Genomic DNA, 16863 nt, shown 5'->3' with positions numbered 1-16863 from the left:
CGGCTTGCTGCTGTGATGCCTCCGGAGCGAGGTCAGCATCTCCCCTGATGCTGGCGCGGCCGGCCGAGGGGACAGGGGCGGAGAGCCACCACGGGGCCTCCGAGCCCTCTCGAAAGGCCTGGCGGCCTTCTCTGCACCCCGCTGAGTTGAGAGGCCTGGAGTTCTCTGGGAATAGCCCTCTGGAATGCCCCTTGCAGGCGAAAACGCCACAAAAGCACGTGAAACACGTGTGCCGCCACAGGTCGCCCGCCAGGAATGCAGAGGTGCGGCGGGCCCGGGGCCCTGTCTGTGCCGCGTGCAGGGCCGGGGGCTGCTCAGGAGGACGCGCGGCCCCCGCGGCTTCAGTCCTGACTGCTCACCTGCTTGAGAGACGCCGCTCCCGACACCGGGGAGGGGACCGAAGGGCCGCGGGACACGGCCCGGGGCTCCCCGCAGGCCCCGTCAGTTCAGGTTTCAGGATCAAAGCTCTCCGCCGCCTCCCGAAGTGACCTCTGCGTGTCTGGGCGAGACGTCACGGTCGGAGCTGTCTCTGCCTCGGGCCCTGTTTGTGCCAGACTCCGCAAGGGGCCACCGTCACCTCGTGAGGACCGTGAGAGCCCCGGAAGCGTCCGCGCCTCCAGCCCCGGACCCCCACCGCTGGCCTCGCTGGGGAGAAGGGAAGCGCGGCCCAGAGGATTCGGAGACACCCACGCAGCACACTCCGCGTGCAGCTGCAGGAGCTGGAGTCGGATTCCGGCTCTGCCCTGCCCGACCGTGTGGCCTTCGGCTGGTCACGCAGCACCCACAGAAGGGGGACCCTCGCCTCCCTCCGTGGCTTGCCCGGGAAGCGGGGACGAGGATGCCCGCAGGGCACGGAGCACAGGCAGAGACGCGGGCCCGGCTTCGGAGTTGCCATCCACACCGCGGAGCCCCTGCCAGAGCTGGGTCACCAGGGGAGGGCGGGCGATGGCCTCTGGCATCCAGGACCCCGAGTCTAGTTGCAAGAGGCCTCGGGCTCTGCTTGGGAAGGCGGTGAGTGGATCCCCGGGGCCTGGGGGGAGGCACCTGGCCGGCCTTCGGGCAGCGAGAAACCAGAACCTACTCAGAGCAGCCTAGGTCCAGGCAGGGTTTGTGGCCAGACCCGGTGCCCGCGTCTCCTGTTCTTGCCCGCGCTGCCTCACCTGCCGCCGCCTGGGCAGCTGCTTCCAGCCTTGCACGCTCTGGCCTTCCCGCCCGTGTGCTCCCTGTGCCAGCACACGTGGCACGCGCATTCGTGAGTCCACACGGCCACTCCAGGTCGTGGATCTCCCTTCAAAAGATCCAAAGGCGAGAGTCCCAGGACAGACTCTGATTGGCCAGCCTGGGTCAGGTGACCCCTCCGGCCCCAGCACTCAGGCTGAGGGGGTGGGGGGCCGGGAGTGTGTGATCACGACATATCCAGAGCAGGTCTAGATTTACTCAGACCCTTGACAGGCGTCTCCCCACTGACAGGGGAGCGCAAGCCTGGGGGGGAGCGGGAGGGGGCCAGTCCTTCCCGGCGAGATGGAGAAGTCCTCCATCCGCAGCTCTGTGCCATGGGGAGAAGCCCCCGAGGTGGGCGGAGCATCCTTCCTCCTCCCACCAGGTGGGGGGAGCACCTTCCACGTGTAGGACCTGAGCCCACGTGCAGGATTCAGCAGGGACCCAGCACCGCTGTCATCCCTGTCGTCATGGAGCCCACTGTCTAGCCCGTCCCACTCCACCCCCCACCTCCCCTCCACCATGTCTCTTCCACTTCTCCCCCTGCTTCTGCCTGTGTGTTCCCAGCCGCCCTGGCTCATCCTGAGCTCCCTGAGCCCTACCCTGACCTTTCCCTCCCGTTCTGTATCCTCCCCACTGCCGCCCAGGGAGGCCTGGGTCTTCAGCTGTGCTGGGCTTGGTCACAGGCCAATCTCCCTGAGCTCCAGCAGCCACCAGGGGGCGCCACCTCCGTGTTACACCTTGACCTCAGCACATCCTAAGTGGAATGTACCATCTCCCCCCTCAAGACCCAAACGGCTCCCCTTCTCCTGACTCCCCATCCTGGAACAGCCCACCCCCCCCGCCCCCGTCTCCTGCAGAGCTGCCCCTGCCGTCACCTGGAGCCATCTGTGATCACCCCATTTCCAGCTAGACAGTTCTCCCATGTAAATGTGCACCCAAAGTCAGCCACTACTATTCTCACTTCTTGCCTCTCCTTTCTCAATTCTGCCCCTTGACACTTTTCACCTGGATTACTGCATCGGCCCCTTAACCACTCCCCCACCTCCAGGGTCTTCCTCTCCCTGCCATCGGCCCTGGAGCCACCTAACAGGGCTCCTCCGCTTACAATGCTTCACCCCTCACCCTAAGAATGAGATCGAAGTCCCTCAGCTTTCCCAACACCACCTTTCTCGGTCTGAGTCCGCCTTCTGTCCCAGCCTCACCGCCTGCAAATCTCGCTGACGGGTTATTTGTGATTTCACGTACTCTAAATGTTGTACTTCCCCACCTTGGCATATGCTGTTCCCTCTACCTAGAACGCTTTTCCCTCATTTTTCTGCCTGGTCAAGTCCTGCTCATCCTCTAAGACTCTGCTCATATACCTCCTGTGTGATGTCCTGCCTGACCCCTTGGAGGCAAAACTAATGTTCCTCCCCTTCAAGCCACGCCACACCTTGTACCACTGACCGGATGGGACCCCGCAACTCTTGGATCCTTCCATTAGGTGATCTGCTCTCGAAGGAAGGGGTACAGGTCTCATTTAGGACACGTTCCTCCCTAGCCACACACACATGCAAATCAAGCATCCAGCACAAGCCTAGAAAAAAAAAAAAAAAAGGTATGAGCAAACGTTCCTTGAATGAATTCCTCAAAGTGGGGAAGGAGACCGGTGGGCTGGATTCCATTGCTTAAGCAGCGCAGGAAGAATGGGCCCCCAGTGGCACGTGCTGCGAAGCCTGTGACGACCAGCAGCAGCCCTCCCTGGACAAGTCCTGATGCTGGCCCCAAAGAGGCCAGAGACTAGAGGGAGACCTGGGCCCACACCTGACCCATCTGAAGCCATGGCATCGATTAAGATCCACGATGGGTGTGCGGCAGGAAGACGAACAGCCATGGGCTGCTGGTTCTCCCCCTTGAGCCCAACTTCTGAGGCTGCCACAGAAAGATCAATGGATCACAGGAGTTAACGCTAAAGCTAGGAGGGGTTTGGCTTTGGGGAAGAGCAGACCAGAGGCAGAGACAGCTAATGCCACAGATCAGGGATGACATGGGGGGACCAGTTTGCTGGCTATGCTCATTCATCACACACACACACACACACACACACACACACGTACGTTGCCCTGGGTGGGTCATTTCATCCTTTCACCACCAAAACAGCAGCTCTGCTGACCCCTGAGCTCCCTCCTCCCCTCTCCCCACACCTTGGCCCAGGTAAGTGCAACCAGATATGTGAGTCTTAGGAAAAATGGTTCTGGAAAAAGGTCTTGGCCATTTCCATGAGGGTCTGGATCTCCTGAAGGGGGAGGGCACATAGGCAGACGTCGGCACAGTTGAACACCCAAAGCACATCCATTACCCCCATCCTCCTTGTCCTTCTCTGGAGGGGGCACAAGGTTTCCTGACCTTAACTGCATGACAGAAACACCTAGAGAGTTTTTTCAAACTGTCTGTGCCTAGACCACACCGAGATCCATGAAATCAGAGTCTCTGGAGGAGGACCCATGAGTCAGACTTCTTCAGCCTCCTCCAGTGATGCCAACATCCAGCTGAGATTAAGAATCACCAAGCTGGGGGCTTCTAGTGCATCCCTCGGTTACAGGGTACCAGCAATGAAGCTGAGAGTCCCCAGGAATAAATTCACAGGAGAACAGACTCCAGAAGAGGAGGTCCACCAAAAGGAAGACAAGACACTGACCAACCAACATCAGAAGAAGAACTAATAGTCCAGACAGAAAAGGACTTTAATATAAACAAAAATTAGCTTCCCCGAAAGAGAGAAAGACCCTGGAAACATTAGGGTCTTATTCAAAACAACCTGCTCCCGCCTCTCTGCCTGGAAATACTAACAGGCCAGAGAGGAAAAGAAACCGAAAAATCAGCAATCACACTTGCAGATTTTACTATACCTCTCCTAGAAACTATTCAAATCTATAAAACATGAGCAAATACGAGGTCAGCGTGACCCTGATACCAAAACCAGACAAAGACACCAGGAGAAAATCAAGACCAATATCCCTGGTCGACACAGATGCAAAAATCCTTAACAAAACATTAACAAACGGATTTCAATAATGCACTACAAAGACCAACTACAATGAGCAAGTGGGATTTTTTCTAGGAACGCAAAAATGTTTCAATATCCACAAATCAATCAATGCTACACCACATTAACAAAACAAAGGATAAAATAGATGCAGAGAAAGCATTTGACAAAATGCAACATCCATTTATGGTAAAAACTCTTAACAAAGTGGGTATAAACGGAATGTACCTATACGTTCTTATTCCCATACATTCTCTGGAACATAACAATGGCTTTATAGGACAAGCCCATGGTTGACACACTCAGTGGGGAAAAGCTTTCAGGGATGGAGCCAAACAAGGATGCTCATTCTCACCACTTTTATTCAACATAGTATCAGAGGTCCTAGCCAGAGCAATTTGGCAAGAAAGAGAAATAAAATACATCCACATTGGGAAGAAAGAAGTTGTCGTTATTAGTAGACACCATGATACGATAGAGAGAAAACCCTAAAGACTTCACCAAAAAGTTGTTAGAATAAATGAATTCAGTAAAGTTGGAGAATACAAAATCAATATATAAAAAATCAGTTGCATTTCTATACACGAATCATGTGCCATCACAAAGAGAATTTAAGAAAGCAATCCCATTTGTAAATTGCATCAAAAAGGATAAAATACATAGGAATAAATTTAACTAAAGAGGTGAAAGACCTGTACACTGAAAATTATAAGACACTGAAGAAAGAAATTCCATATTCACGGAGGAAGAACTGATATTGTTAAAATGTCTGTACTTCTCAAAGCAATCTCCAGATTCAATGCAAGCCCTGTCAAAAATTCCAATGGCATTTTTCACAGAACTAGAACCAAGGATCCTAAAATTTGTGTGAGACCACAAAAGACCCAAGGAGCCAAAGCAATCTTGGGGAAAAAAAAAAAAAAAAAGAACAAAGTTGGAGGCATCAGTCTCCCTGGTTTCAAACTATATTACTAAAGTTGTTAGAGTAACCAAAACAGTGTGGTACTGGCATAAAACAGACACACAGATCAACAGAACAGAATAAAGAGCCCAGAAATAAACTCGTGCCTATATGGTCAATTAACTTAAGCCAAAGGACCAATAATATACAATGGGGAACATACAGCCTCTTCTATAAATGATGCTGGGAAAACTGGACAGCCAAATGCAAAAGAATGATCCTGGACTTTCTTCACACCATATGCAAAATTGTTCCTTACATTTCCTTACACCACACACAAAAATTAATTCAAAATGAAGGAAAGAATTAGAGGGGATGTAGAAAAACTCTTGCACACTGTTGGTGAGAACGTAAACTGCCAGTCCACTGTGGAAAACAATATAGAAGTTCCTCAAAAAATAAAAAATAGAACAACGGTATGACCCATCAATTCCACTTCTGAGTATTTATCTGAAGAGACAAAAACACTAATGCAAAAAGGTATCTGCCCCCCCCCCGCCCCGTGTTAATTGCACTGTTATTTACAACAGGCAAGACACGGAAACAACCTCAGTGTCCATCCACGGATGAACGGAGGTGTGTGACAGAGTGTATATTACACCACTTAATATTACTCTGCCATAAAAAAGAATAAAATCTTGCCATTTGTGACAACATGGTTGGAACTCAGAGCACTGTGCTAAGTGAAGTCAGACAGAGAAACGCACATACTGTATGATCTCATGTGTATGTAGAATCCTTAAAAAAAAAAATCAAGCTCATGGATAGAGGGAAAAGTTGGCCATTGCTAGAGACAGTGGTGGGAGTAGGAGGAAAGGGGTGAAGGGGGTCCAAAAGGACAAACTTGCAGTTGTGACATAATTGGGTCCTCTGGATAGAACGTACAGCATGGTGACTAGAGCTGAGGATACTATACTGCGTATTTGAAACCTACTGAGAAGACAGAGCTTAAAAGTCCTCATGACGAGAAAAACTATTTTTGTTACTGTGTAAGGGTGACCGGCGCCCACTCGATTTGTTGTAGCGACTCCCCGGCAAGATACACAGATGCTGAATCATCATATTGTACACCTGAAACTAATATGTCATACGGTAATTTTACCTCAGTTAAAAACATACATGAACAGACAGATAAAAGATTTGAGTAATTTGCCTAATTAAGAAGCACAGCACTTTTGATCCAACATAGATTTCATCTCCTTTCAAAATGTACTATGTACTAAGCCGCTGAAGAACTCTCAATAAATTCCAAAGTATTGACATCACACCTACAATCCTCTCTGATCGGGGTACCAGCATGGCTCAGTCAAGCATTCCATGCGGATTTCGGCTCAGGTTATGATCTCAGGGTCATGAGATCCCGCGTGGGACTCTGCACTCAGTGCGGAGTCTGCGGGAGATTCCCTCTCCCTCTCCCTCTGTCCATCCCCCAACTTGTGCGCGCTCTCTAAAATAAATAAATAAATCTTTTTTTAAAAATAAAATGGCTGGGGCACCTGGGTGGCTCAGTGGATTAAGCCGCTGCCTTCAGCTCAGGTCATGATCTCAGGGTCCTGGGATCGAGCCCCGCATCCGGCTCTCTGCTCCGCGGGGAGCCTGCTTCCTCCTCTCTCTCTCTCTGCCTGCCTCTCTGCCTACTTGTGATCTCTCTCTCTGTCAAATAAATAAATAAAATCTTTTAAAAAATAAATAAATAAATAAATAAAATAAAATAAAATGGCTGTAGGAATTTACACTCACACCAGCAAGACAAAAAATGTTCCAGTTGCTCCACACCCTTAACAAGATTTAAGACTGAAAAATTAGCCATTTTAGTAGATGCGAAATAGTATCTGATTGCATTTGAAATTTGCATTTCCCTGTTGACTAATGAGGTTGAGCACACATCCATACCTTTATTGAACGTTTGGTTTGCATATCATCTTTTGTGAAAACCTGGTAAGTCTCTTGCCCGTTTTTCTATTGTATGGTCTTTTTTTAGTTTATTTCTTAAATTCTGTAAACACTCTCAAAGAGAGTTCTTTAAAATATACTTGTGCGAATATCTCTTCTCACTCTATGGCTTCCCTATCCTCCCTTTTAATGGGGTCTTTTGATGAACCAAAGTTAGACTACCAGCGCTCAATAGCAAAAAACCCAAACATCTGATTTAAAAATCAGCAGAGGATCTGAATAGACATTTTTCCAAAGACAGTCCAAAGGCCAACACGTACATGAAAGGATGCTCCACATCACTCGACAGGAAAATGTAAATCAAAACCATGATGAGAGATCACCTTACACCTGTTAAAAAAAAATCACTATGATCAAAAAGACAAGAAATAACAAGTGTTAGCAAGGATATAGAGCACTGTTGTTGGGGATGAAAACGGGTGCTGCCACCACGGAAAATAGTATATGGAGGTCCCTCAAGAAATTAAAAATAGAGCTACCATGTGACCCATCAATCCCACTTCTGGGTATTTATCTGAAGAAAACAAAAATACTAACTTGAAAAGATAGCTGCACTCTCATGTTCACTGAAGCATTATTTATAATATGTATTTATAATATAACATGAAAACAACCCAAGCACTCACTGAAGGATGAATGGGTAAAGGAGATGTGATATATATGTATATAACGGAATACCATTTGGCCATAAAAAGGGATGGAATGTTGCCATTTGTGACAACCGGGGTGGATCTTAAGGATATTCGGCTCAGGTCATGCCCCAGGGCCCTGGGATTCGAGCCCCGCATCGGGCTCCCTGCCTGGCAGGAAGCCTGCTTCTCCCTCTCCCACTCCCCCTGCTTGCGTTCCCTCTCTCGTGGTCTTTCCCTGTGAAATAAATAAAATCTTTTTTTTAAAACGGATATTATGCTGCGAGAAATGAGTCAGATAAAGCACCATATGATCTCACTTATATGTGGATTCTTAAAAAACAAACACACAAAAACTCAACTCCTAATACAGAAAGCGGCCCTTACCAGAGGCAGTGGGGGTGGGTCGAAAGGTACAAATCTCCAGTTGCGAAATAATTAAGTCACGGGGACAGAATGTACAACATAGTGATTACAGTTAATAATCCTGGCTGCGTATTTGAAAGTTGCTAAGAGAATAAATCTTAAAAGTTTTCATCACAAGAAAAAAAATGTGACTGTGTATAGTGACCGATGTTCACTAGCCTTGTTTTGGTGATCATTTCACAATATGTGTAATGCAGAAGCCCTATGTGATACACCTGAAACTAACAAATGTTATACCTCAATTTTAAAAATAACTTAGAAATTTGTGAAGACATTATTAATAAACACAGTCTGATTATTAACCTTTTCCTTTATGGTTAGAGCTTTCCGTGTCTTGCTTTAAGAATCTGCCTATCCTGGGGCGCCTGGGTGGCTCAGTGGGTTAAAGCCTCTGCCTTCAGCTCAGGTCATGATCCCAGGGTCCTGGGATCGAGCCCTGCATCGGGCTCTCTGTTCAGCAGGGAGCCTGCTTCCCTCTCTCTCTCTCTCTGCCTGCCTCTCTGCCTACTTGTGATCTCTCTCTGTCAAATAAATCAATCAAAAATTAAAAAAAAAAAAAAAAAAGAATCTGCCTATCCTCCCAAGCAGGTTCAAAAATGCCTTTTCTTTCCTGCCAGGACCTTCCCTAGGAGAGGAGGTCCAAGGAGATGGGAGAAGGGGAGCCCCTGGGGGACACAACGTGTGCACTGAGTCTACACAGGGTTGGGATGGAGGACATTCCCAGTGAGGGACAAACAAGGGGGCAGTGGGGGCCATCACACCTGACCACATGTGTGGTCGGTTTGTGTATTTGCAAACGCAGCCAGAATGGCACCCTTCACAGTCACCACCGGAGTCCGGCACGCAGCGATTCCCCCCCCCCAACCGGCAGGGATGAAAACAGCAGCTCTAGAAAGTGCTGGGAAGCACCCAGAGCCAGCACGGGGTGCCCGATCGAGAATGCCCAACTCCAGGGCCTGGCCTGAACACGCCCCGATGGAAGCATGCTGTCACATGACAATGACATCTGACCTCTGACGACCTAGAGGTCAGACTGGCCCCACTCAGTGCCAGCTCTGCCGCCTCTCCTGAATGTGACCCTGGGGCTCTGGGATAAAAACAACTAGGCACCCAGGGCTTTCCTGGGCACCTGAATGAAGACCCATAAATTGCAGGGCCCAGGGCAGGGCACCATGTTGGGGGCAGTGGGGGACCCAAAGGCATTTGGCCCTGTGGAGGGCCTAGAAAGCAAGAAAGGGGACTGAGTGTCTACAGTGACTATGGCCCACCGCAAACCTGTCCACCTGGAGTGGGAACCCCCAGCCCAGTACATGCTGGTCCCCAGCAGTGCTCCCTGGCTGAATCTGGCCAGAAGGCCCAAGTGTTCGCTGTTTGGAATTTGCTTCTAAACTCAGCACTGCCCTCGCTGTGTCGGTCTGAGCTTCATGCTGGGGTACTGAGCCACTGCGGGCGAGGCCAGAGCTGCGGAACTGGGCTCCCGGCACCCACACCCGCCGACGAGCCCAGGGTGGGCTCCTGCAGGAGCTCCCAGGGAGACAAACCCCAGTTGGGGGAACCCGGGAAGTCCTCTTGCACTTTCCTTATGCCTGTTGCCTCCTCTGCAAATTTAGGGCCGTCCTGGCAGCTCCCTCTCAAGGCTGCTGGGCAGGGTGTCACCAAAACGCCCCTCCACCCTTGGCGGCCTGGGTGATGAGCTGCCAGGACGTGCCCGGCCGCCGGGGCGCACACTCCTGAGTCCGGCCACGCGGGGGCGCTCTGCTGTGCCCTGTCCGGACCCTTCCGCTGTGCTGGTCCTTCTCCCACCCTTCCAGAAAGTGCCAGGTCTGGGAGTTCGCCTGACCGCTGGAAAATCAATCCATCGGCTCCCCGCCGCGGACGTTTGGTTGGGTGAACGCCAGCCCGCGGTGCCAGCCCCCTTCCGCGTCCCTCTGCCATCCCGCCCGGCCCGTGGGGAGCGGCCCACGTGGACCCCGGACTGCCCCGATGGAGGGATGGAGGACGGGCCGGGCCGGGCCAGCGTCCTTGCCCTACCCAGGAATCCTGAGGAGCGGAGGGCCTGAGCTCCCAGCTCTACCGTCCCTTGCAGGTGGAGGGCTTGGACAAGTCACATCACAGATCCCCCACTTCGGAAAGTTGCTGAGAAGGTTAGAGAAATTGTATCACCGTCCTCCTGCTTCCTGGCCTTAGGCAAGCCATCTGCAACCTACCTCCCTGAGCCTCAGTTTCCCTAGCTATAAAATGGGGATAAGGAAGTCCTTCCAAGGCCACTGGACAGAGGAAATGGCAGCAGCTGCCTGGGGCGGGAAAAGCAGCTACTGCAGTGGTCATGAGAGCCCAGTGTTGCTCCCAGAGTCAGCCCCTCGCCTGTGCTCCAGAAGCTCACAGCCAGCCCCTCAGAGACCAGGCCACCCAGTTTGGGAGCTGCCCGCTCAGAGCACAGCTGGAGCTCCCTCTCACCCCTGCCTCAAAGGGGGCGCTCCCGTGCAGCTCGCAGCACCCACACCCGTCCACGCTCCGCTCGGGGCCCCTTCTGGTTGAGTCACCAGGCAAAAAGCACTCAGCTTTTTGACATTGGCCAGAAAAATGAAAATGTCCCAGACGTCTAATCCTTCCCTTCCTTTTGTCAACTGAAACCGCCCTGAACTGAAACCAGGGTACTGAATGCAGCACGGGGGTCCACCCTGGCGTTGTGGCCCCCTGCAAAGCCGGCCTGGGGACTTGGGGAACAAAGCAACACCTGGGGCAGTCTCAGCTAGGCCAGGTATGGCGTGACCCCCCACTGCCACCAACCCACGTGACAACATGGTTCCAAACCCACCACAACCCCGAGGGCACGTCAGGAACCCGGACTTCCTTCCCAACCAGGGCTGCTGCCTGCCCCCACATCCCCCCAAAAAAAATATTTGGAATGGTCTTTGACTGAAATGAGATTAATCCTCAGTTCTCTGACAGTGTCTTTGGGCATATGTTTTTATAACCTCTCTTTCAAACGAGAACCATTTGTCGCTGGGAAGCTGGGGAGGCCCAGCCCCAACTGCTGGGCCAGACATCACTGGCACCTGATTGAATGTCAAGGACAGTGTGAGGGGGCGGGGCGGGGAGGGGTGGAGCTGAGGTGAGGGCAGGATGTGAGCAGCGGGGACAACCTGTCCTATGCTGGTTTCTGCCCCATCGCCAGCTTCAACCCTGCCTGTCCCCCTTACCAGTCATATATACTGAGCTAGTGGCTTGGCCTCTCTCAACCTTACTTTCCCTCTCTGTAAAATGGGAGGGTTGATGGCCCCTATCTTCCAGGTCGCGTACCCAACCCAGCGACTGGAAGACAGCCAGTACCCTCGATGCTGAAGGAGGCTTTTGAGCACAGGCTTGGACCCCTGGAACTCCTAGGTGGAAGGGCAAATAGCTCCTGGCTGGGTCCTTCCAGGGGGCTGCAAACGTCCACCCTGAGTGGAGCTCGAGCCTCTTCCCCCTTCCAGGCTCGGCCTGGGGCGAGAGGGCATCCCTGCGCAGAACTCCTGTCGCTGGCGCTTTAATACGGAGAGGGCTGCGTTTATAGGAACCCACAACGCAGCCTCTTTAATTAACTCTCAGCCCTCTGTCGGTGGCCTCCCCCCTCCTCAGTCTCTCCCCCAAGCCCAGGTCCTGTTTGAAGTTTGCAACCCTTCCCGCCCCCCCCCCCTTCCTGCCATCCTGGCTTGCTGAACCAACTACAGACCCTACGGGCTCAGCTGGGAGGGATTTATTGGAGAATTTCAATCATGGGTTCTTGGCTCGAACACGTTGCTTCCCCCAAAATCTCCCCACAGGAGTCTGATGCTTGTGGAACCAAGGCTTGAAGGAGGGACTCCGATGATTTCAGAACTCGGAATTCCACCTGGGCCTGTCAGAGATCCCACAGCCCCGACTTGGAGGAAGGGAGTACAGAACGGCAAGACGCAGGCTCCTGAGACAATGCAGAGGTGCCAGAATCCGTCCCCGTCTAAGGAGCTGCTCAGAAATAATTCCACCTTCACCACCACCCCCTACCCCAGCAAGGCCACGTTTGTACAGGTGTCTGGATCTCTGCGGTGTAAGTCCCTGGTGGTCCTGGAGCTGGGGGAAGTTGGGGAAGGAACCGGAGGGTCCCGATCGGTAGAACAGGCACCAAAGCCTAGGACACTGGGCCATTTTCCTTAAGCTGTGCGGCTTGCCCACACACCCCCCCCCCCCCCCCCCCCCCCCGCCACAAGGCGTTCCCTCAGCATTTTTCAGATGAAGGAGCCGACGCCCTTCCACGGGAGCCAAGCCAAGAAGGTCCTGGGACAGCGGGCCCCAAGTGCCGCTCGTTTTTCTCCCCCCTCCCACCCCCCGCCCCCAGGGCAGAGCTGGCTCGTTCTGATTCTCAGAGAGCCGATCTCTGCCGTGATGGATAAGCCACGGCCCCAACTGCTGTGGCCCTGGGGAGAAAAAACATCTTTTGCAGTTTCGAGTAAAGCCTCCCACTTCTCACTTAATAAGTGGTGAAAGCGGCGCAAACAGAGAGGGCCCCGGCTTTCCATGACTAACAAGCTGACTGCATCAGGCAGCCTTGCGGGGGGAGAAGAACAAGCTGGCCGAGCTGGCCGGCCCGTTGGCCCCGGAGTGAGGTGTCCGGTTCCCTCCCAGGACACTCCCGCCAACAGCCCTTTGAAGCCCAGGCCGGCTTGGCTGAGCCCCGGCGCTCCAGGAGCCGAGGGGGGGGCGAGGGCCCCGGGCCTCCCTCCTGCACGATGGGCACAGATTGCCCAAGATAAAGGAACCACAGCTTCACCCAACTTGCGCTGATTTGCTCTTTTCAAAAGCCCTTTCAGATGGTTTCACTTCTCCGCGCGCTTTGTTGAAAGATGTAAAAATTTCAAACCACCACAAAGTAAACATTTCAAAACTAGCTCTTTTCAAAATCAGTCACATTTTCAAAAATCCCTTGAATTCCAGCTCTCCCCACACCGCTCCCCACCACCCGCTCCCCCCGCCCCCCCGGCCCCGTACTCCCCACTTCTTTTGCTCTCTTTGGATTCGAGTGTTTTTCATTAATTTAGGAGCGGTCCAGGTAAAGCTGGTGTTTGCGAGCCGTGTTTTCCTGGCGGGAAGTAGCTTTGTTATTTAAGAGACGTATCAGATAAGTCGGTGTCTTGTCAAAATCAAGCAGGTTTTCTTTATTAGGGTGAAATCGTAATGAACTCATCTGCTTCTAATATTTATAAAGAGAAGAGTGGCCATTAATTCTCCTGCTTGTGAATAAAACCATCTGTGATTTCTTTCCATTTGATGGGTTTTGGTTTTAATATACATTTTTCACAAATAAGCACAGGGATTTTTTGGTGAAAATGTCACATTCAGGATCTCATAAAGAAAGAATGCAAAGAGAGGAAAACGAAATGTTTTGTTAGCTAAGTAATTTCTCACCTTGCGGAGTGGGGAACATTCGAGCCAACTTTAGCACATGAGGTGAGAGAACCACCCGCTCAAGGCTAATACGATCCATGACATGTTACAAGGCAAACCGCGTCCGTTTTGAAGTTTGTTTTCCTTCGGGAATTACACAGTTCGTTTAACCTAATCTGGCCTGACACTTGAATTATAATATTATGAGCTTCTTCAGGGAAGTAAAACAGTAGTTGCCTGCCTAAAAGCAAAGCAGAAGTTAATAAAGTGGGCAAAATGTCAAGGAAAAGGGGCTAATCGAATCATGGTGTCATTCTCTAGAGAAAATACAGTCAAGTTGTATTTTTTTTTTCCAGTGGAAATCTTGGACGCCTAATGACATATTTTTGTCCAGGAAGAAATCTGAACTCTGAGACCGAACTTGATTAAACCCCAAACTGCGAGACCTTGCCCGATGGGACCACTCGGGGACTTTGACTTCTGGGTGTCAGACCTTAATTAAAATATTCATCCAGCTGCTCTCCCCTCACAAAGGGGGCCCAGAGGAATTAAACCAATAAGCTTAATTCTATTAGTTCACCTGCCTGTGTACACAGAGATGCAGAAAACCATTTACGGGTTCAGAAAAAAATTTTCAGACCCACTCTGTAAAGGCAGCATCGGCCGTCCAGCATCACGGAATGGTCCCGCAAACGGAGGTCCACTCCTGACTCCAAACACGCACACAGCATAATCTCTCTTCCAAGAAAATGAAAACGCGAGCAAGTCACTGTAACGACTTCCGTGTGTTAGAACAACACGTAACATTTACTGAATTCTCTGCGCCCCTGGACCGAGCCTTCCTCATTCAGGTCTCAAGGAAATCTCCATTTCCAGTCTACGAAGTGAACACCACTATTACCCCCACTGGGCAGACAAGAAAACTGAGGCTCCTTGAGATGAAGGGACTTGAAGCCCAGAATTCTCAGACCACAGAGTCTGCGCTCTTAACACCCCCACCAGTAAGGAGGGCTTCAGGGACATTTTTGGGCTTTGTGTTTTACATTTTAATTAATTTAGCTTCCATCCGCCATACACACACAGAGGGTACAATGCAAAAGGTACAGAGGCCGTGAAGGGCAAAGTCAGTCTCACTCTCTCCCTTCCTCAGCCCCCTGGGTCCCCTCCGCAAGGCAGTCCCGCCAGGGACAATTCCCTGGGTCTCCCTCCAGAGTCAAGTCTTATTCCAGCAAATACGGGTCTATTGCCTTTTTAAAAGATGGGTATGGAGAGCAGGTACACGTCTCTGCAGCTCGCTTTTTTCATTTCATAACGTATCTCAGAGAGTTCATCTCGTTCCTAAGACAGCCTGTCATTCCATTCAATAGGTGTAATAGTAGATTCAGCCGTGAGATGGTCAATATCCAGCCAGTTTTGACCAGCAAAACTGGCATCTTAATATGGTTCTGCTTAAATAAATACATATAAACCCAGTTTCCTGTGATGCACCTTTATGTGGCTTCCTGCCTTTTGCACCTACAAAGGGCTCCGTGCTAAATATCCTTTCACACACAGGTATTCTCTGTAGGACGGATTCCTAGAAATGCCACTACCTGGGATGCGGGTACGGCAAGTCCCCTCTCTGGGCCTGAAGTCTTCGAAACGCAGCGGCCACACTGGGTCGTCTCGGAAGCCGTGGCGGGCTCCATTGTTCTGCAAGACCATCACCCCCACGTTTGTAATGCTGCGTTACGGCCGGTACCCGCCACCACCTCGTGGAGCACAACCTCGGCTTCAGCTCAGGGTCCCCCAGATCACCGTGGAAACAAATGTTTTCCTGCACACACGAACTCCCTCCCTGCTGACTGTGCTTGTCAGCCAGGGAATGAGACATTTCCCCGTGATCAATACAAATGGAATAGAAATCTATCCCAGGCAGCAGCAGCAAGACTGAGTTTTTTTAATAAGGGGACCTGCAGAGGATATTGCATTCCTATGACAACAGCCGACAGACCTTGATTTTTAGCGTCAGAACCTGTTTCACGCAGAGGTCTGTGGCGGGGGCCCGGCCGGACGCTGGTGGGGGTCTCGGGCTCCCAACGGACCCGTTCTTAGAGGTTGCGGCAGAAACCAGGCTGCGGCCCCGGCTCATTGCGGGGCCTCGGCCCCCCGGACCACCTGTTTACAAACGTAGCCGTATTTGCCAGCTGGGCTGGGGTGGACCTGGCGAGGCCGGCTGCCCAGAGCTGATCTGCCGCCACAGACCAGGTTATTTAACGCTGCCTGTGATCCCCGACCACTGGGTATCTCTGGGATGCTGTCAGTTTGCCCGAGACAAGACCAGGTACCTGGGCAAAGATGGCAGGGCGAGCACGAGGACCTGTACGGACTCCTTGTTATAAATTAACCTGGTAACAGAGTGACTCAGCGATTCCCCAAGTTGGTTCCTCGGAAAACACTGAGAACGGCCAGCGATGAAATATCTAGAAAATAGGATGCTCTGAAAACACGATTTTTGCCCAAAGAGCCCAAATGCCTCTGGGTTGGGTCTCTTGATTTTTCTTCCTCTTTTAAAATTATCTGCTGATACAGACCAGGCAGAGAGAGACGGCAGAAACAGGAAAACAGCTGGCATGTAAGGGAGATGGGATCGGCAGTGATTTATTTCCAAGGATCTGATATTTTAAGTTATTGTTGTTCTGTGTGTGCAATAAATCATATTTTAAAGTATCTGTTAATAGAGTGTTTTCCTAAAAAAAAAATTAAAAAAAATCTTTCAAGTGGTTGGGTTGTTTCTTGAGGCTGAATCCTTGGGTTTTATTAAGAGATATGATAATAAGAACAGGTCAATAAATTTTTCCTCTGGGAAATTTTGCCACCTGATCATATCATCTAGAAAAGGTCTTGTCCTTTAAAAAAATTTAAAAGAAAAGAAGCCTTAGATGGTATTGCTTCAAATACTTTGAATATATGTAAATGTATTTAGTCCTTTTTGGCTTTTTAACCACTGAATTCATGTTTAGGAATTTTTAAATACCAGGATGGGCGCTCTCGGAGTTTCAAAAGCCGACTCTCAAAATTACATCTACCAAAGCCCTTAAAATCAGGCACGGGGTCCCCCAAGGAAGGTCTTGGGGGATGATTACAACATTCCTTTGTGCGGCACAGTAACACCCCGCTCGTGGGCATGTTAAGACCCTCCGTTGAAAGTAACTAGCTGGACTGCAGCTTAAAACTGATCTTGTCCACGGCGCCCTGGCCAGAGG

The sequence above is a fragment of the Meles meles genome, chromosome 11 (genome assembly GCF_922984935.1).
Source record: "Meles meles chromosome 11, mMelMel3.1 paternal haplotype, whole genome shotgun sequence".
NCBI classification, from domain to species: domain Eukaryota; kingdom Metazoa; phylum Chordata; class Mammalia; order Carnivora; family Mustelidae; genus Meles; species Meles meles.
This window is presented reverse-complemented; position numbering follows the sequence as displayed.